The sequence below is a fragment of the Pantherophis guttatus genome, chromosome 1 (assembly GCF_059756535.1).
Source record: "Pantherophis guttatus breed Tessera chromosome 1, ASM5975653v1, whole genome shotgun sequence".
Taxonomy (NCBI): Eukaryota; Metazoa; Chordata; class Lepidosauria; order Squamata; family Colubridae; genus Pantherophis; species Pantherophis guttatus.
This window is the reverse complement of record NC_142063.1, coordinates 168,631,886-168,652,228: the sequence shown is the minus strand read 5'-3', so window position 1 is coordinate 168,652,228 and position 20,343 is coordinate 168,631,886. Positions and strand designations below refer to the sequence as shown.

The 20,343-nt window shown below is 41.2% G+C and overlaps 1 protein-coding gene and 1 long non-coding RNA gene across 4 annotated transcripts in view; one reads left to right on the top strand and one right to left on the bottom strand.

The window, feature by feature from the left end:
* The window catches only part of SPATS2L (spermatogenesis associated serine rich 2 like), a 45,487-nt gene extending 34,009 nt beyond the window's left edge, over window positions 1-11,478 (bottom strand). Inside the window, exon 1 of one of the 3 annotated variants that reach the window (XM_034430277.3) lies at window positions 10,887-11,478. The gene's annotated coding sequence lies outside the window, so the exon portion shown is untranslated. Of the gene's footprint in view, window positions 1-10,210; window positions 10,502-10,741 lie in introns of those variants that run through there. The other 2 variants (XM_087882135.1, XM_034430302.3) reach the window with 2 other exon arrangements.
* An 87-nt stretch (window positions 11,479-11,565) lies between these two features.
* On the top strand, window positions 11,566-12,817 carry LOC117673151 (uncharacterized). The gene is made up of 2 exons (XR_004593452.3): window positions 11,566-11,647; window positions 12,693-12,817. It is a non-coding gene; the product is annotated as an uncharacterized LOC117673151 (long non-coding RNA).
* The last annotated feature ends 7,526 nt before the right edge of the window (window positions 12,818-20,343 follow it).

The following is a 20,343-nucleotide window of genomic DNA, read 5'->3' as shown; positions in this document are numbered from 1 at the left end:
TGGCTTCCATGACAGCCATGGACCTGACACAATTAATTCATGGCCCCACTCACGCGGGAGGACACACTCTGGACTTGGTTTTTATCTCTGGTCAGTGGCGGAGTGGTCTGGATATAGGGGATATAGTTATTGAACCCCTGTCATGGTCGGACCATTCTCTCCTGAGACTGGACCTTTCGACCGCTGCACCCCACTGCAGGGAGGCGGAACCGACCAGGTGGTTCCGCCCCAGGCGCCTGATGGATCCTGATAGGTTCCAGAGGGAGCTTGGGCCAGTTCCTGAAACTCTGGCACACGACTCGGCTGAAGATCTGGTGGCTGCCTGGGATAGGACAGCCGCCGGTGCTCTGGACCGAGTCGTGCCTTTGCGGCCTCTGACCCGACGCCGAACCTGCCCGGCCCCTTGGTTTTCCGAGGAGCTGAGGGGGATGAAGCGCCGGAAAAGACGCCTAGAGAGTGGTTGGAGGGCGAGTCGCTCCGAATCCGACCGAACACTAGTTAGGTCTCATATTAAGACCTATCTAGTGGCGATAAAAGCGGCAAAGCGTAACCACTTTTCCGCTCTTATTGCATCAGCAGATAACCGCCCAGCCGCCTTGTTTAGGGTGACCCGCTCCCTCCTACATCAGGGAGTACGGGAGGACCCCTTGCAAGGGCAGGCTGAGGATTTTGCACAGTATCTGCACGATAAAATCGCTCAGATTCGGGAAGGCTTGGACTCTGACTGGGTAGATCCCGGCGGGGTGACTGAGGCTGGTCTTGAGAATGTTACCTGGGATGAGTTCGACCCTGTGACTCCTGAGGACGTGGACAGGATCCTGGGGAGATTAAACGCAACCACATGTTTATTGGACCCGTGCCCCTCCTGGCTGGTACTGGCCACCCGGGAGGTAACACGAGGCTGGCTCCAGAGGATCATAAATGCTTCTCTGAGAGAGGGTTTCTTGCCTCCCGCCTTGAAAGAGGCGGTGGTGAGGCCCCTCCTCAAGAAGCCTTCTCTGGACCCGGCCGTTTTGGCAAACTATCGTCCGGTCTCCAACCTTCGCTTTGTTGCGAAGGTTGTGGAGAGTGTGGTTGTGCGACAGCTCCCACAGTTCCTGGATGAAACCGTCTATCTAGATCCGTGCCAGTCCGGCTTCAGGCCTGGGTACAGCACGGAGACGGCATTGGTCGCATTGGTGGATGATCTCTGGAGGGCTCGGGACAGGGGTTGTTCCTCTGTTCTGGTCCTGTTAGACCTCTCAGCGGCTTTTGATACCATCGACCATGGTATCATGCTGCGCCGGCTGGAGGGACTGGGGGTGGGAGGCACCGTGTTGCGGTGGTTCTCCTCCTATCTCTCTGACCGGTCGCAGTCTGTGTTGGCAGGGGGGCAGAGGTCGACCTCGAGGCGCCTTGCTTGCGGGGTGCCGCAAGGGTCGGTCCTCTCGCCGCTCCTGTTCAACATTTATGTGAAGCCGCTGGGTGAGATCATCCGCGGTTTTGGGGTGCGATGCCATCTGTACGCTGATGACACTCAGCTGTACATTTCCACCCCAGACCACCCCAATGATGCCCTCGAAGTGATGTCCCAGTGTCTGGAGGCCGTGCGGGTCTGGATGGGGAGGAACAGGCTTCGGCTCAACCCTTCCAAGACCGAGTGGCTGTGGATGCCGGCGTCCCGGTATAGCCAGCTGGTGCCATCGCTGGCTATTGGGGGCGAGTCACTGACCCCCACAGAGGGGGCTCGCAACTTGGGCGTCCTCCTGGACACACGGCTGTCTTTAGAAGAGCATATGACGGCCGTGGCCAGGGGGGCTTTTTATCAGGTTCGCCTGATACGCCAGTTGCGCCCCTTTCTGGATCGGGACTCCTTGTGCACAGTCACTCATGCCTTGGTTACGTCACGCCTGGACTACTGTAACGCTCTCTACATGGGGCTCCCCCTGAGGAACACCCGGAGGCTCCAGCTGGTGCAGAATGCGGCCGCGCGGGTGATTATGGGAGCGACGTGGCGCTCCCACGTAACACCTCTCCTGCGCGAGCTGCATTGGCTCCCGGTGGTCTTCCGGGTGCGCTTTAAGGTGTTGGTTCTCATCTTTAAAGCGCTCCATGGCTTAGGGCCAGGGTATTTGCGAGACCGCCTGCTGCTACCGATAACCTCCCACCGGCCAATACGCTCTCACAGAGAGGGCCTCCTCGGGGTGCCGTCGGTCAGGCAATGTCGGCTGGCGGCCCCCAGGGGGCGAGCCTTCTCTGTGGGGGCACCCGCCCTGTGGAATGAGCTGCCTCCTGGAATACGATTGATCCCGGACCTCCGGACCTTCCGTAAAGCCCTGAAGACGTTTTTATTTCATCAAGCCGGCCTAGCCTAAATGGTTTTTAATTGGGATTTTAAATTTTATGGATTTGGGGTTTTAAATTTGGGTAGCCAATGATTTAATTCTTTTAATTATCTTAACTTTTGCATTTGTATGTTTTTTAATTTTGGCTGTTCACCGCCCTGAGTCCCTTCTGGGAGAAGGGCGGTATACAAATTAAATTAATAAATAAATAAATAAATACATAACTGCCCATGATATCTCACTTCCCAGCTGTATTAAAATAAAAATTCCCCAAAGATTGGAGGTTTGAGCTGATTTGCCTTTTCTTTAGTTGCAGGGTAATTGGAAGCAATAAAGAGCTAGTTTGGGGTTTCTGTTTCAAAGTTTTTAAGATGCTGTGCCTCATAACTTCTTTCAGCTCCTGAACCTCAGTTCTTTTGGGGGGGGGGAGTTCAGCCAAAAGCTTCACAGCTCCCTCTCAGTAGCTCAAACAAAACCACAATGGATGGAAATGAACAATTATTTTGTCATTTTCTCTCTGCAGCTGGGGGGGGGGAGAGATTTCCCTTACTTTTGTGAAATGTAGTGGCTGGAGCAATGACGTTCATTTTTTAGCTTTTCAAGTCTGCTGATCTGAAGAAAATAACAGGACACCTTCCACTTTCTTCTGAGATTCTGAGTGGCTGAGTAACACAGTGGTTGGAAAAATCTTGGAAAAGATGCTCAATTCCCTCCCCCACCCCGAGGGTTGAAAAGAAATAATAAATGGTTGGAAAATATGGTGACAATATTTATGGCCAACCAATTTTTGACTGTTAATATTGCTAAAAGTATTGCACCAGTGTTGGGATCTGGGTATTGAAATAAATTTCCCTTTTACAATGGAAAAAAAAAACTAATGGAAGAAAAACTTTTTGGAAAATTAACACACAAACATCAGTCTAAGCCTGCCAATTTGATGTTGGCTGGACTTGTTGTGTTCTGAAACTGTATAGTAATTCAAAATGAAAATTGGATGAATGCTATTCTCCTGGTCGTGTTGTATTCTCTTCCCTCTTTCTCTTATCAAACATACATACAATACCTTAATGAGCAACATTTTATAAGAAAGGTAAGCAAATGTGTTTAATTATACCGTGTGCTAAACACCTATTTTGCATTTCTAATATTGTATATAAAAGATGGTTCCAATTAACTTAATGAGGAGAAATTTTGTTCCATAAAGGAAAATTGTTATGCCAGCATGTCTGTGTTTATTTCCTTGGTGGAACCTCTAGTGGTTATTGGTTTTAAATATTGGGGCTTTGACTTTGCCTTAAAATGTAATTATTCCTTTTCATCAAGATATATTAGCCTCATCAACTCATCAAGCTTAATTAAGACTGTAAATCAATAAAAAATCTTGCCTGTTTCACTTTCTGTAATAATTTGGCAATATTTTGCTGTCTTCACTCCTATTTGATATCTGTGCGAGGCCAAAATGCAGCCACATAGGCAGTTATGTATGGTTCTAAAACAGCATGTTATGCCTCTATTTTGCAATCTGCACTGATTGCCACTTTGCTTCCAGGGAAAAGTCAAGGTGACCTTTAAAAGCCCATGGGGCTTCAAATAAACAAACAAATAAATAACTGATTTAATTTATTATTAAATTAAATAATATTAAAATATATTTTAATTGCAAATAATATTAAAATTTAATTATACCAAAGGTGGTTTTTCAAGAGGCAATTGGACTTTCTTATTTTTCTTTGAAGACATTTCTCTTCTCATTCAAAAAGCTTCTTTAGCTCTGACTGAATGATGGGGAATGGAAGGATTTATACTCCTTGCAGACAGCTGGTCATATGCATTATTTTAGAGCAGGGGTGTCAAATTTGATTTCATTGAGGGCCACATCAGGGTTGTGTTTGACCTTGGGGGTTTGGGGTGGGTGGGTGTGGCTGGGGTGTGGCCAGCTCGATGTCGCTCGTCGAGGCTCTGTTTTCAGCTGTGACAGGCTCCTGCAGCCCTCTGTCAGCAAAAATGGAGCCCGGGTAGGCTATACACAGCCTCCCCAAGCTCCATTTTCACTGGCAGAAGTATTGTAGGCCGGTCCTTCGCTGTTTCCAGGGTGACCCCATGGGCCAGATCTAAGCACCCCACAGGCCGGATCCAGCCAACAGGCTTTGAGTTTGACCATCCTGTTTTAGAGAGTCATTGACACCACTGGGAGGTTTATCTGTGTCATCAGAGTCACCTGAATAGTGCAAATGGGTGTGGAACCTTCTTGGAACTGTTGAAAGAACTGTGTTGTAGACTGGAGATAGATGATGTGTATCCCTTCCCCTCTGTTGAGAGAGGGTTGTTCAATTTTGACATAGATGGCCTCTTTAGATGGTTTGAAAGAGGGGTCAAAGAGGCCATCTATGTCAAAATTGAATAGTCCCTCTCAACAGAGGGGTAGGGATACTGCATTATCTATCTCCAGTCTACAACACCATCCTTTTAATAGTTCCAAGAAGGCTCCAAACCCATTTGCACTACTCGGGTGACCCTGATGACGCAGATAAACTTCCAGGTGGCCTCAATGGCTCTCTAAAAGAATGCAAATGACCAGCTTCCTGCACAGAGTATAAATCCTTCCATTCCTCACCATCCAGTCAGAACTAAAGAAGCTTTTTGAATTAGAAGTGAAATGTCTTCAAAGAAAAACAAGAAAGTCTAGTTGCCTCTTGAAAAAGCACCTTTGGGACAACTATGACCTGGATGACTGAGAATCTACATAGACATTAAAGTTTAATATTAATGTTAAAATTCAATATTAAAATAATATTTTAATTGCAGATATTAAAAGAGATTTATTATTTTTATGTTTAGGGGGAGTCCTAAAAACACTGGTTCAAAAATTAGCATGGAACATACAAGAAGCACTGTGCTGGGATAGATACATTAACTATTCAGTAACTAGTACAAGTCCCACCTAAGCCATGAAAGCTAGCTGGATAACTTTGGCCCAGTCACTCTCTCAGCCCAACCCACCTCACAGCTTTGGGGAAAATAGGAGGAAGGAGTATTGGACATGTTGGCTGCCTTGAGTTATTTGTAAAAATAATAAAAGAGAGATATAAACAAACAAATTAACATTTGTGGTTCAGTCTTAAGGTGGAATACTCAAAAAAGTAACAGAAAACACCAGACCATAAAGAACTGGTGAATTCTGTTTTACAGTTATATATGCTTTTGATGCAGATTCCCTAAAGCTGAAATGGAAAAGGTGTATCTCCCGTTTTGCTTCATTTCTTTTTAAATATAGCAGCCAGCAGTTAGTGTCTGAGGACCGAGCTTCCTACAAGTAGTTTAGTATATATGGATATGTGGTTTTTGGTTTGGTTCTTTTCTGATTTAGCAGTGCTGCTCTTTTGTTACCACAAAGTAAAACAGCGTAGTTACTTAAACAAATGCTGTGCTTGGAGCCCCATTCTTTTCAGTGGTAATTTTACCTAAGAACCAAAAAATCAGCTCTAATTGTGATTAAATATTAATTACAGGATATTTTAAAGCCATGATACCCTTAAATATTTTCAAATTATTCAAGTACCTTTAAATATCTTGGGGAAAAGACATGTTTTCCCAAACATATAATGGGCACTTTCCTATTACGACCTTTTTCACCCTCCAAGTCCTCAAAAGAATCTTGAAAGTGATCTGTGGTATTCATAATTTCTGTAGATTTGTAAACAGAATGGAAATCACTGCAGCAACCAAACTACTACTACAGATACTCCATCAACAAAACTCTTGTCTCCTTTTTGCACAACACGGGGCAAAAAGAAAAAACAGCAATAGTTGGTTTTGCACAGTGGTTGTTTCCATACCAAAATGGGGGAACAAAAACAAAGCATTTCTAACTTTCACCACCTATTGTGATTTTTTTGATAGAGTTATTGAGGGAGAACTACTAAGCCCTGAAAGAAGCATTTTCTTTACAGGAAGTTCAGGAATTATAAGATGTGAAATAAGAGGTCTCTAATGGATAAAAGCAGAAGCATTATCTTTAAAAAACCCAAGCAACTAAACCTGAAGTAGCTCCTAATGGAGCTGATCAACTTGAAAAAAATAAGCTCAGCTCTACAATATTGATATCATGGGAACACAGAAGTCTAGAGCTGCTTTCAAGTGTTATTTCAAGAACAGAATTCTTGTGTGGAAGAATGCAATGCTTAATATACATCTAAAATGCCAGAAAACCAACAAACCTGGGATTCCTCAAGGCTCAAATTCAAAGTAACTTAAACCCCTGACTGAAGAAAGCACTTCCTAATGGTTTATATTAATTATAAATATTCTTTTAGATTATGAATAGAATAATCAACAGAAAATTACAGCAAACACTGTACCATTGTCTACCATTCTGGGGAAAAATGCATACTTTTGGAGTCTTTCAAACACAAATTCTGTTCTAAGATTGTATCTGATTTTTGGCTCTTAGCATATTTTCATATGGTTGTTTCTGTTTTGTTTTCACTTTACAATTCCTTACAATGTATTTGTTGTGGTCTGCTGGCAGCCGGCTGAGCTGGCAGCAGAGTCAGACAGTGAGGAGGCTGGGGAGGAACAGGCCAGTCCTGGAGTCCGGGGAAGGCTCGGATGAGGGTTCTGCATCAGAGGCAGAGATGGGGCCAGGGCCGTCTGGGAGTTATGTGCTGACTCCGGAGCCTCTAGAGTCTGACATCAGCGAGGGAGAGGTACAGGGGGAGCCTGTTCCCAGTGCACTCACGTGCAGAGCTGTCAGAAGATAAGAACAGTTAAGACAAAAGGGACGATTCGGGAGTAGGGCTTGGAGATGATTGGCCTCTCCCATAAGACATAAAGGTGGAGCAAAGGGACATGAGCCTTTGCAGGAAGCAACTTTGTTCGTTCTGGTCGGTTTAAACTCTGAAGATCCGTTATGACTTTGTGCTCTGTTTGGCCTTGCAAAGCTAATGGACAATTAGGTCTTCGGGAGTGTTTCAAGGGAGATAAAGGGGGTGCTTATCAGCCTTACCCCAAAAGACTGTGGCAGACTTTTGTCAGACTATTCACAAACTGCTTGGGACTCATTACGGGCTGTGAATGAACATAATTCACAGCTGTTGAAATAAAAAGAGGGTTTTAAGGACTAAACGTGTGATTGTTACTGTCTCAGGAAGCCTTGGTCAGAACAATATTTGAAGGAAACTTTTTGTGCCAGTTTCAAAATACTAATTGCTTTTCCCACCCCTGGAGCTGCCACAGCTCTAGGTGTAACAAAAATGCCCTTGTCTCATTCCACAAAAAACAAGATAAATTATTTGCCAGCAAATTCCCCCCCCTCCAAGTTTTTAATACATGGGTACATTTTTCTGACTATTTGAAAATACACACAAACAGACATATTATAAAAAGTAGTCAGACTGCTGTGATGACACAAACTTTTCGGTTAAGATGTCTCAGCTAGCTACAGTGATGGAATGGTAACATGGCAATATTTTTACAATTGCATTATTTGCACAATTGTGCTAACTTGATTTCTAGAGCCTCTAGGGATATGACAGAGAAAAAGTGAATTAACGGCTCACTTAAACCAGAGGGGCTGGGAAATAAGGCCGAGGCAAGAGAACCCTTTATTCTACTTCCACAAGCAGGGAAAAATAAACCTTTAATCAATCGTGTTTATCAATCAGGAAACTGTTGAGAAGGGTTAAGAACATGAATCACTTAGAATAATGGTTCTCAATCTGTGGTTCACAGACCCCTGAAGGGCTGTGATGTCATCACAGAGCATCCGTAAAGGCTTGGAGAAATGTAATGGTTTAAATCTTGAGTTATATCTTGGGGGTCCACAAAAGATATTAAAGGGGGTCTGTTGTGAAGAAAAGGTTGAAAAGGTTGCTTCTATCCCTTTCTTAGTGAAAGCTGCAGTGAAGATTGATGATGGACAAAGGAACTAGGATGACAAAACAAGAGCAGAGCCACAAGTCCCAACATTGTCAAACAAGGAAACAAGCAAGAAAGCTTTACTCAGTTTTAGTTATACTGGAAGGAAACCAGAACATATTCTGATTTAATCCTTCCAATTCAAAGAGATTGGAATAGGCAGGTCTGAACAAGGAGTGGCAGGAGAGCCCATAGTTTATTATGGACATATTTAAGGACATTTACAATGAAACATCCTAAGGAAAAGCTCATTTCAGTCTGTAAATATAAATTATATACCATGGACCCGTGATGGCGAACCTATGGCACGCGTGCCACAGGTGGCACGCAGAGCCATATTAGTGGGCACGCCAGCTCAGCTCTGGGGCGCATGCGCGTGCTGGCCAGCTGATTTTTGGGCCTTCTGGGCCCACCAGAAGTAGGGAAACAGGCTGTTTCCTGCCTCTGGAGGGCCTGGGAGGGGTGGGGAAGGCCCGTTTTTCTTTCTTACCTGGCTCCAGATCCTCTCTATGCATCTGGGAAGGGCGAAAACAGCCTTTCCCACTCCCTTGGAGGCCCTACGGAGGCTGAAAGGGCCCATTTCCCGACTCCCGGTGGGACAGGAAGTGACTTTTTTTGTTGTCCCCAGCCTCCAGAGACTCCTAGAGAGGCTTCTAGAGACTCCTAGAGATGTTCTGGAGGCTGGGGACAGCAAAAAATGTCACTTCCTGTCCCACCGAGAGTTGGGAAATGGGCCCTTTCAGCCTCCGTAGGGCCTCCAAGGGAGCGGGAAAGGCTGTTTTCGCCCTTCCCAGATGCATAGAGAGGATCTGGAACCAGGTAAGAAAGAAAAACGGGCCTACCAGGCCATCATGTGCCAGGAACGGGGGGGGTAAGGGGTGGGGGGTTGCACGCATATGTGCGTGGGCATGTGCACACGCGACCCTCCCCTGCCCCCGCTCTCCTGGCACGCGATGGCAAAAAGGATAGCCATCACTGCCATAGACACAGAGTACATTTATATATGCATATTCATTCAAAATAATTCTGGACTCTTACAATGTACTCCCATAGTTAAGGTTACCTATATGGAGGTATAGGTATAGAACCCTGTTATTTCTCATCCCCAAATAAATAATTAAAAGATTACAAAGTTGCCACCCAGATGTGGCCCTCTCCTAAAGCATAATGAAAAGCCCCAAACACTGCAAGGAAACTCAAAAGTTTAAATTAGATGCTATCTGTCTTTCTGTCAAAGATTAAATTAAAGACTCATAGCATTACTTATCTCTTTATCAACATTTTTGGATGTGCAGTTGTGGATTAAATAAAATTCTATGAGAATAAATGTAACAGTCTCATTTTTGAATCCTGTAGTGAGTGGATACTATTGCAACACACACATTTTTAAGACACATATTCTGAAATGTTGGCCATGACATATCAATTTGGCATCTCAAAATGCAACAGTATTTACATTTGTAATAGCATGTGGACAAACAAGTTATCCTCCTACTCTTCCCACCTATCAACAGAGGAGCCAGCAATTGTACTTGAGTTACAAACCCAAGCAAAAAAATTCTAAATAAGATGTCTATGCATTTTGAAAGCATGGAATAAAAGCAATCCTCCTGTTGCTCTCAGTAACTAGTTAATGAATCTCAAGGCTAGGCAGTAAAAAATGTAATATACAGAAGGAGGAATGTGAACTGCTCCTAAAACCACAGTTTAAAAAAGGCAGAATCTTGATGGAAATCAGGGAACCATTCATTCACCATTCTATTTCCCTTTTAACTTTAGCACAATTCAACAGTTATAATTTTGAATACTCAAAAAATATAACGCAACCTTTCCTGAAAAATATTGCAGCTTTGTTACCGTGATACCTGATGGCAATTTTTAAAAGCTTAATATAAATACTTTTTCAAGCCATGTCAAATCAGATATTCCACAATACCATTCACTAGTAATATGCATACTTTAGAAAGTACCTTATTCGAGGGGAAAGGGAGTTGAAAATGCAATATAGATGCCTCGTCAGTTTCCTGCTTGCAGAGCATTAATACTGTACAGCGCTGTAGTGTAAAACGAGCCACGGAAACAAAACAGGGTTAACAGTTCCTGCCTAGTTAGTTAATAAGCAAACACTATCTCTGGGCTTCCCACGCACAGTCCGATAGGATCCAAGAATGTCTCTAGCCATCACGCCCCTTTATTGCTTTTCAATCAGTCCAGAGACTCTGTGTGTGTGTGTGTGTGAGAGAGAGAGAGAGAGAGAGAGACAGAGAGAGACAGAGAGATGACAGTATGTTGTGTGAATAAACATTTGTGTAATTAGATCTGTCTTATAATTCTGGTAATATATTTTATTTTGTAGAATATTAATTAACTGAACTAAACAACCAGATTTTGTTCTCTTCCTTCACCCCGTTCCTCCCAGCGCCACCCACTTAATTGCAATTCGCTTTGGCCAACATAATCAGAGCTGGTCAAAGAAATCTGGAGGGCTCGGAAGGGCTAACCCGCGATTATTTTCCTCCACGATCTCCGATCCATTTCGCCGAAAAGCAGCTTTCCATTGGCACATTTACCTCCAGGTAAATGGGGAGGTGGGGGAGAGCAAAGCAGAAAGGCGCACAGGTCGGGGCGCTCGCCACGGTGCCTCACCTGGCGCTCAGCCAATGGTCTGGTCCCGCCTTGAGCGAAGCGGCCCGGGCAAGGAGAGACGGGTCTCCTACGAGCAGCAACAGGACAGCGAAAAGCGAGTTGCGAAGTAGCGGGGAGATACCAAAGAGGCGGCGTCTTCCTTGATTTTTCGTTTTGCCGTAGCAGCTCAACGCTGGCGGGAGAGCGCCGTCCTTTCAGTTCAGCTGGGCTTCTACAGCGATTCAATTCCCTCGGCTCGTCACTCGAGCCCAGATGAGCCCTCCTCAGTCACTCCCATCTCACAGGGTTTCCCCCTCCCTTCCTCCGTCTATCTACATACACACACGTCCCCTCTCCTCGCTATAGAACAGATTGGGGGGTGGGGTGGAGAGGGGGGAGCCTCACTTCCTCTTCAAATGCATTCTCTTAATTGCCCCACCCCGTTATGAAATGACCTCTCAGGCGCCGCAGACCCTTTTCCCATTGCATGCCAAAATGCAAAGCGCGGCTTCCTGCAGCATCGCATTTTTGTACGTTGCTGCCTGCTGTTTGGATCTCGGCGCAAACGAGTGAGTCTGTTCGTGCATGCGCGCGAGGGCGCGCGTGTAATAACGACAGCTCAGTGGGGACATAGCCAACATATTTTCTAGCTGAGGCATTTTGGACGGGTTTAAAAAAAAAAAAAGCAACGAAGAGTTTCTCACAGCCTGGCGTGTCTAATCCGTCTCTTCTTTTTTTTAACAGCACAGGAGATTAAACCGTTTTGGAGCTGCTTTTCCTAGGTCAGATGTGATGCATCTTGGAGTTGTGCTGTTTACTTTTTCCTCAAATGTTTGGGAATTGTGAGACTTGCTTTTCAGACGCTTGGGACACGTTACTGCTGATATTTCTGGGCCAACCAAGCTCTTTTTTTTTTTTACTTGTAAGAAGATGTGGTGGTAGTCCTCAGGGTAAAATTCCTTAGAAGATAAATAGTAAACTTGTAGCAAAAACAAGTAGTGAAAGGGAATTCTGCAGTGTTTCACGGGAAAGATCAATTTGCTCTCAAAAGGGCCAGATTATCTCCTTAAACAACAGTCTCTCCATAAGTATTACCAATGTACCCTAAAATTCGGACATAAAAGTATATCTGACTGCATCCTTATTCATTAAAGAAATGTATGGCCCCAGCTACACTGTAGTGGTCTGTAGTGATAGTTCATTTATGTAAATAAATCAGAATTATTGTTTTTTACCTTGTAGGGGAGATGGGCAGCATAAAAATTTAATAAATAAATAAACCCATTTTCTGAGTAGTGCCTGTTCTTAAGGCAAAAATTATTTATTCGAAGATTAGTTTAAAAATGACCTTAAACAAGCAATCCTACTCAACTTTACTCACAGGAAAGGTACTGTAACACCCAGATTTTAGAGAGTGAGTTTTGGTTGCACCCAACGTTTCATGTTATAGGCCTGCATACCGATTCAGTGGGATTTTCTCCCATGTAAATGTGTAGTGAACTGCACTCTTGGAACAGTGCTCTAGTAATGTTATGATACTTTAAAACTACATTACTGATTTTTCATTGTTTGGCCTCCAAACTTGCATTTCTGGTTTATTAAAATCAGCGATAGTTTTGCTATTACTTCGAAGATAATAGATTCTAATCTGATTACTGGTTTTTTTATACAGTCAAATATTTTTTGCTTTTGCAGTCTCCTGAATATTATTTCTAACAATTCTGTACATAGGGGCTGTCAGAATTAATATTTTGGAACATTTGAATGTTTTACAGTTACATATTTTAAAACACACTATTTTGATTCTAAATTCTTTTCTAATTACAGAGCTCCAGCATGCGTTTTGTATTAGGCGGCTTAGTGAACATTTGGGGAATCAGTGGAGACTATTCTGGAACACAACTGCCATTCCAAAACCAGATGGGAAAAATAAAATTTACAAAAGACTTGGACAGTAGTGTTCAAAGATTTGAAGTATAAGATAAAAGCCTTAAAAAGCATTAAAATTATTTTGCATGTCAGAAGTGTAGAGAAAAATATGGAAAGAGAGCAAAGAATAAAATTAATCCATCTGTTTAGTTCATGTTTAAACTATATGCATTCAGCCAAAAGTCAGTCATTTTATTTTTCCATTTCATAGAGTGCATAAGAATTTAAATATGCTCATATAAAATGTGTTGCTCCATTAGGAAAAGTACTTGTTGAATTATAGCAATATATTGCCCAGGAGTTTACATACCACTAATATAATTTAAAATGTTTAAGTTATATGTTCAAATTTTTCATCTTCAGACTTACTTCCATAATTGGATATTTTAGTAATTTGAGCTCAGTAAGTCTGAGATAGTCTTTTCTTTGCTGCCAGGAAAGTCCAAATATAGAAAGATGCCAAAGCCTCATAAAATAGTAACATTTGCTCCTTCTTTTTGAATCACACTTAAACTTAAACTTAATTGCAGATAATAGTACCTCAGTCAAAACAATTGTGGTAGAAAAGGAATCTGAACTGAAGGAATAGAAAGCACAAATCCCTTTTGTACTGGTAATTTCGCCATTCAAAAACTCGTATTCTATTTTCTTGATATATAGTTACGACAATAAACCCGCATTTGCAACCTTGCTTGCAAGAAGGAAGTAGAATGATTGGTGCAGAATCAATTTTGATAAAAGTGTGTGTGTGGACCTCATAAGGAATAACAATCTTTCCTTCCCATTCACATCAATGGTTTGTCCTATCTTTCAAAATTTGTTCTGCTGATTACAGTAGAATCTCTGGTTATGAACGCTTCTGACCATGACAAAATCGGGTTCCTACCAAAAAATTCAGTTTTTTTTTTTGCAGCCGATTTTCCCTTCCATGCCATTTTTTTTGTAAGCGCCAAATTTCCAAAATTAGGTTTGCGTCATGACCAAATCGGTTTGCAACCAAAGTTATGGAACGAATTATGGTCATGACCAGGGGTTCTACTGTATATTAAAACTTTCCCACCTGGTAATGTTGCATTTGAAATTAGCCCCTCAGGCCTTTTTTTTCTTAACAGATTTTAGATCTGCCTAATAGCATAAGAAAGAAAGAATTTGAGGAGAGAAAGAAAGAAAGGGAGAAAATTTTCAGTGTATGAGCAGCTGTGGGGAGTACGTGGGGCTCAGGACCCATCATTTTGATCAACAACATTGTGTTGCATCCTCTGGCCCCCCCCCTTTTTTTATTTGATTTATATGCCACCCTTCTCCGGAGACTCAGGGCGGCTTACAATGCGTTAAGCAATAGCCTTCATACTTTTGTATATTTATACAAAGTCAGTTTATTGCCCCCACAATCCGGGTCCTCATTTTACCTACCTTAGAAAGGATGGAAGGCTGAGTCAACCTTGAGCCTGGTGAGATTCGAACCTGCAGTAATTGCAGGTAGCTGTGTTAATAACAGGGTGCATTAAACCACTGTACTACCAAGGCTCCTTTTGATCATCATGTGTATGAAAGGAGCAGAGTACAATATCACAACACTGCTTCAATCATTTGCCCTTCTTCCCGTCTCTGTGATGCCTCTAGTATCATCCTCAGCCCCTGGACTCTCCAAACATTCCAAGGGAAATGCGCCATCTCTGTTGGATGGTCCTGGTTCCCTCTTCTTCCTTCGAACTGGGCTCCGATGGGGCCATGACATTGCCAGAGGACTGGAAAGGAGCTGATGTGGTTCTAATCTTCAAACAGGGAAAAAATAGGTCCAGGAAACAGACCAATCAGCCTGACATCGATACCTGGGAAAATCCTGGAAAACATAAGCAACAGATTTGCAAGCACCTAGAAATGACCAAAATGATTACTAAAAACCAACATGGGTTTGTTAGAAACAGACCATACCAGACAAATCTTATTGCCTTCTTTGATTTACAAAGGATTAGAGAAATGCTGTGGACATAGTTTACTTAGACTTCAGTAAGGCATTTGACAAAGTAGACTACAGCCTACTTTTTGGAAAGATCAAAAAATGTGTGTAGGAGAAGACCAGGCTAAGCCTGAGGGAGGAGTCAAATACATCATCAGTTTAGAGTTCTATCATACCCACAAGAGATCTATGTCTTGCCCTCCTTGAATTCCATTGACTCTTATCTACCAACAATTTGCCTTGACTGTTAGTATTCTTGTTTAGAGGTAGCACGAAATAAACTTGTATTCATTTTGGACCCAACCATGGCACCCAATTTCTTTTGCCTGATGATGTGGGACAGCATCACCACCAGATGGATTCACAACTAGCTAACCAACTGCACTCAACATAGTCCTCAATGAAACTATATCTACAAGGAGGGAAGCATGCAGTGAGGTACCTCAAGCATTGTCTTAGGCCCAGTACTCTTCAATATCTTTATAAATAATTTAGATCAGAGGATAGAAAGGGAACTCATCAAATTTGCAGATAACAACAAGCTGGGGGGAATTTCCAAATATTAGAAGATATACTCAAAATTCAAAAGGACCTTGACAGACTTGAGCATTGGACTCAATTCAACAAGATGTGGTTCAGTGGTTAAAAAACATCAGTTGCTGATATTTAATCCTCTTGGCCTATGGAAGTTACACAGAGAAAATATAGCATCCATGAATTCATTGTGTGTGGCTGGAAGAACCTAGCTTTAAATCAACATGAAACTAATCTGAAACATAGTACAATCATTTTAGAAGAAAGGTGACATGTTTCAACCCAAATGGGTATATCTGACAATTGGTATTGTAGCATTGGCTTACAATGGAGATTCTAGGTTTCAGATCCTGTTTGAAAAGGGAAATCAGGGGAATCTGAAATAGCTTTAAAAATGTTTTACACTGATTGCTGCTTTATTAATTCATATGATGTTGTTTCAAACCGAATCATTGGACAGTACACTTCTCTTCATTCAAATGCCCTTGCTTCAAGACATTGTTCAAAACAGCAATCTTCAATCATTTATAAATCTATAATTTATGTATTAATTATGCATGAGGTCCCCCAGGTAATCTGTAAAAACCTGTTAAAAACATATAAAAAAAACTGATATAAAATAATAAAAACTGCCTCATCATTGTCATACATTAGGAAGCTGAACACCTCTCTAAATAAATAAAGTGGCAAACCACTTTAGTATCATTGCCAAGAAGACTGCATGGACATCCCAACACAGATACTAGGAGCTGAATTTTACTCGAAACATTCCTTTGATACTACTAATTATAACAATAATAAATACTGCAAAATATATCATAGCAACTATATAGTTCAGTAACTCTAAAGTAGCTTCTAAAATGCTTGAGGAAACATCTTCCACAACATCATATTAAAAAATGTAATTGGTAAGTGAGTTTGTTGGTAGAGGGCATTCCACTTTTGGAATAGTTCTCAAGAACTGTTCTCCTGTTTTGCTTTCTTTCAATGGAAAAGGATCTTGGATAATAACTGTAATTAGATAAAGCTTAAGGCTCAGCATTTTAAACTCATTTTTGTTACTTTTAGATAAAGCATTACCAGACCTTAGCTGCAAACATCCAGGCAATTTTTAGATAGCATCAAAGAGTTTCCTGAATCTCATTGCTACCTTCCAGTAGTTGTAGCTCTTTGTGACCTTCTAACGTTGCAGCCTAGGTATGGTCTGGTGGCACAGCAATTAAAGTGCAGTATTGCAGTCAAACTTTGCCCACAGCTTGGAGTTCAATCCTGATGGGGCTCAAGGTTGACTCAGACTTCCATCCTTCTGAGATCAGTAAAATGAGGTCCCAGACTATGGGGCAACATGCAAATAATGCTTATAATGTAAAACGCCCAGAGAGTTCTGTAAAGTGTTATGGGGCATTGGGACGGTATTTAAGCCTAAATGCTATTGTTATGGTAGCCTAGATTGGCAATCAATGTAGATAGCAAAGCCCTGGATAATGTATTATTCATCAGTCTATTTTATACTAAATCAAGTCTCAAGACCTTTTCAAACACAGCCAGATGCATAACTTGTAATAATCCAAATCTATCATTATCAGAATGTAACTGTAGCACAACTAATTAAATCTAGTTGAATATGATAAAAGGCACATGATATTTGGCAAATGATAAAAGGGACTCCAAAACACTTCCTTGAATCTCTGGTCCAGAAGTATCTCCAGACTGAGAAGCTGATTCTATAGGGTGGCAACCTTCTCTCAAACACCATATAATCAAAGAGATCAACTACCTACAGATAATATCTCAGCCTTTTCTGGCATTTCACTTTCTGGACTGAGATTTCAGCTCTGTTACATTGTTGAAATATTCATACCAAACATCAACTACATCATCTGTGTTGGGTGAAAAACAGAAGATGTCGTTCTTAGCAGTTACAATTCAGCCTTCATCTCCTAATTGGTAGGAGATCTACATCTACATCTACATCCCATGTAGATGTAACAAAAGAAAAAGAAAAGAGAAAAAGAGTGCTAAATTTTTTAGCACTCCTAGAACCATAGCTGAAATCTTGAATATATTTTAGAGGGGGAGGGGTGGGAATCAAAAGACCTTTCCTAGCTGTAAACACAGTCTTTGTGATTTCTGAGTAATAGGTTAACACAGGAATTCAATAAATAATTATATTCCATAAAGTGTAATTTTAAAATAATTTTACTCAATGTCAACATAGAGTATGTAAAGAAAAAATATATACAGTACTATTTTCAGAAAGCAACAGTATTGGAAATCAATACAAATTTTCTTAGTGTCAAAATTAAGTGTTATGATTTATGGTGAATCACCATGGAATATAAACTTCCTTATGTGGGGAAAAGATTGGTGAATCTGGAAAAAAAGTATAGTGGCATCACATCACTTAAAGTGACATATTATGAAGGCCAAGGATTCCCCAAATGTAGCATATGATTGTGAAAGCTGGATCTTGAGAAAGGTTGAAAAACTGATGTCTTTGAATTGTGGTGCTGGAGAAAATTGTTGGAAATACCTTAGAATGAAGAACAATAGGTTGAATACCAGATGAAGTAAAACTGGACAACTCAATGAAAGGATAAATAATGAAGTTAAAACTTTAATAATTTAGATACATAATGAGAAAGCAAGAATCATTGGAGAAAACCCAATGTTGGGAGATGTTTGAAAAATTCGAATGTAATTGAAAAAGAAGATTAGAGTTAGAAGACAAAGACACAAACATAAGCTTACAAGAACTCAAAGAAGCAGTTACTGATAGACAAGCCTGGTAAAATTATGTCAGGCTCAGAGTCAGAGGTCACTGGACAAAAAAAAATTAATGACGTGACATGGCTCGTAGCCCTAGCAATCCCACTGTTGCTTTTATGGTGATTTTCAAGTCCAACTTTTCATTATGAAAGGACTCATTTCCAAGGTAGATATGAGATATCTGTGAGATATAGTTATATCTCCTTTATGAAATATGATTTTACTTCTTTACTTCTAAGGCATTACAATTCCAAACTTTTACTTCCTGTTATACTATATTTATGCAGCAGAGAACATATCATGTCAGATGAAAACATCCTGAAATCTTAATTTAGACTGTGTATTGTTTTACTATTTAAAAATTACATGAGAGTAACCTAATATTTTAAAAAGTGAATAGAGGAAGGAAAAAAGCACTAATACTAATCTCTTTATTTCTGGATCAAGACCAGTTGTGAAGTTCCGGATTATAAACAGATTTCAGGAAGACTTCAATCTACTGTAGAGGGCAGATGGACAATTGGCTTCCTTGGTAAGAATTTATTGCCTTGTTTATGCATAATGCCAACAAAATATTTTACTTTGTTTAATAATAGGCAGGTTAGCAGATCAAGCTAATACAAAAACACACTGTAATTTAGCACAATGTGTGAACCAGTCCAATATTTCTCTGCATCAGTTTTTCCAAAATATAATTCTAATAATAAGACAGCCAGTTTTCTGATTTAGTTACAATCCAGGAATGGCTGAGTGATTTCAACAGTGTTTATTTACTAACATCAGTAACTGATCCTCATGAAAACTATATGCAACTCCTAGTGTATCATAGTATATAATTAGCAGATTTGTCACTTATGTTTACAGACCACGTATCAACTAACACTGTGTCTTATTTCATGTTAACAGAATAAATAACAGAATTAAAGAGTTGAGAGGGACCTTGGAGATCTTCTAGTCTAACCCCCTGCTCAGGCAGGAAACTCTATACATTTCAGAGAAATGGTTGTCCATTCCAGTCTCTTTTCATAAGCCTCCAGTGATGGAGCACTCACAACTTCTGAGGGCAACCCATTCCATTGATTAATTGTCAGGAAATTTCTCCTTAGTTCTAGGTTAGTTCTCCCCTTGAATATGTGAGTAACATTAGTACTGTTAATATCAGTGGTGAGTTTCAAAAATTTTTACTACCGGTTCTGTGGGTGTGGCTTGGTGGGCGTGGCATGGCTTGGTGGGCGTGGCTTGGTGGGCATGGCAGGTAAAATCTCCAATCCCACCCCATTCTAGGGGAAGGTTACTGCAAAATCCCCATTTCCTCCTGATCAGCTGGGACTCAGGAGGCAGAGAATAGATGGGGGCAGGGCCAGTCAGAATTTTTACTACCAGTTCTCCAAACTACTCAAAATTTTCACTATCGGATCTCCAGAACTGGTCAGAACCTGCTGAAACCCACCTCTGGTTAATATATTGTATTTATAAGTTTAAAAAAATATTTATACCATATTTGACCTCAAAACTCTGAGAGGTTTACATATTTGACAATTAGGAAATATGGAATTTCTGGTTGCTTTCATGTCTTCATATTTAAAATCCTATGGAAAAGTGGACAACTTGGATTGATTTAATGTCATTTATTTACTGTGTCATAGATTATGTCCAAAAACAAGCCCCCCACTTTTGCTTTAAACATGGTTTTTCTATGTATATTATTTATGAAGCTATATTCAATCTACACATCTCCTGTTCCATTCTATTTCAAAGAAAATTTCATAGAGAATGATAATCAAAATAAATCCTGTCATATTTTAAACGCTGAAATTTAGAATTTTGGTTTTTAAAAACTGTATTTAAAATGTGCATGCACATGTGTGAGACAGATGCACACGTTATTGGAACATCTCAGGTGTTTAGAAGTGGGATCTGGGAAAGGAGAATGAATGACAGCTGTGATGGAAAAAATTTCAATGCTGTGGAGGCTGCACAAGAATGAAGTATGCTGTCAAAAGGCTTCCAGACCCTCTGGAAGTTGTGTGGTTCTGGACCCTCCAAAAATGGCATAAGAATTGGGCTTTTCAGAGGCTACAGCAACCATGGAAGAGTATTCTCCAAAGTAGCTTCAAGAATAAAGGTCTCATGTGGACTGGGTCTGCCTTGGGAAGGCTGCAGGGGCCTGTCCGCAGAAAGTGAAAACCACCTGAAGGTAAGAGCATGCAGCAGATCCTTGGGACCACACACATGATTGGACTATATTCTTTAAAAATATATATTTATGTATTGGATGTATGTGCC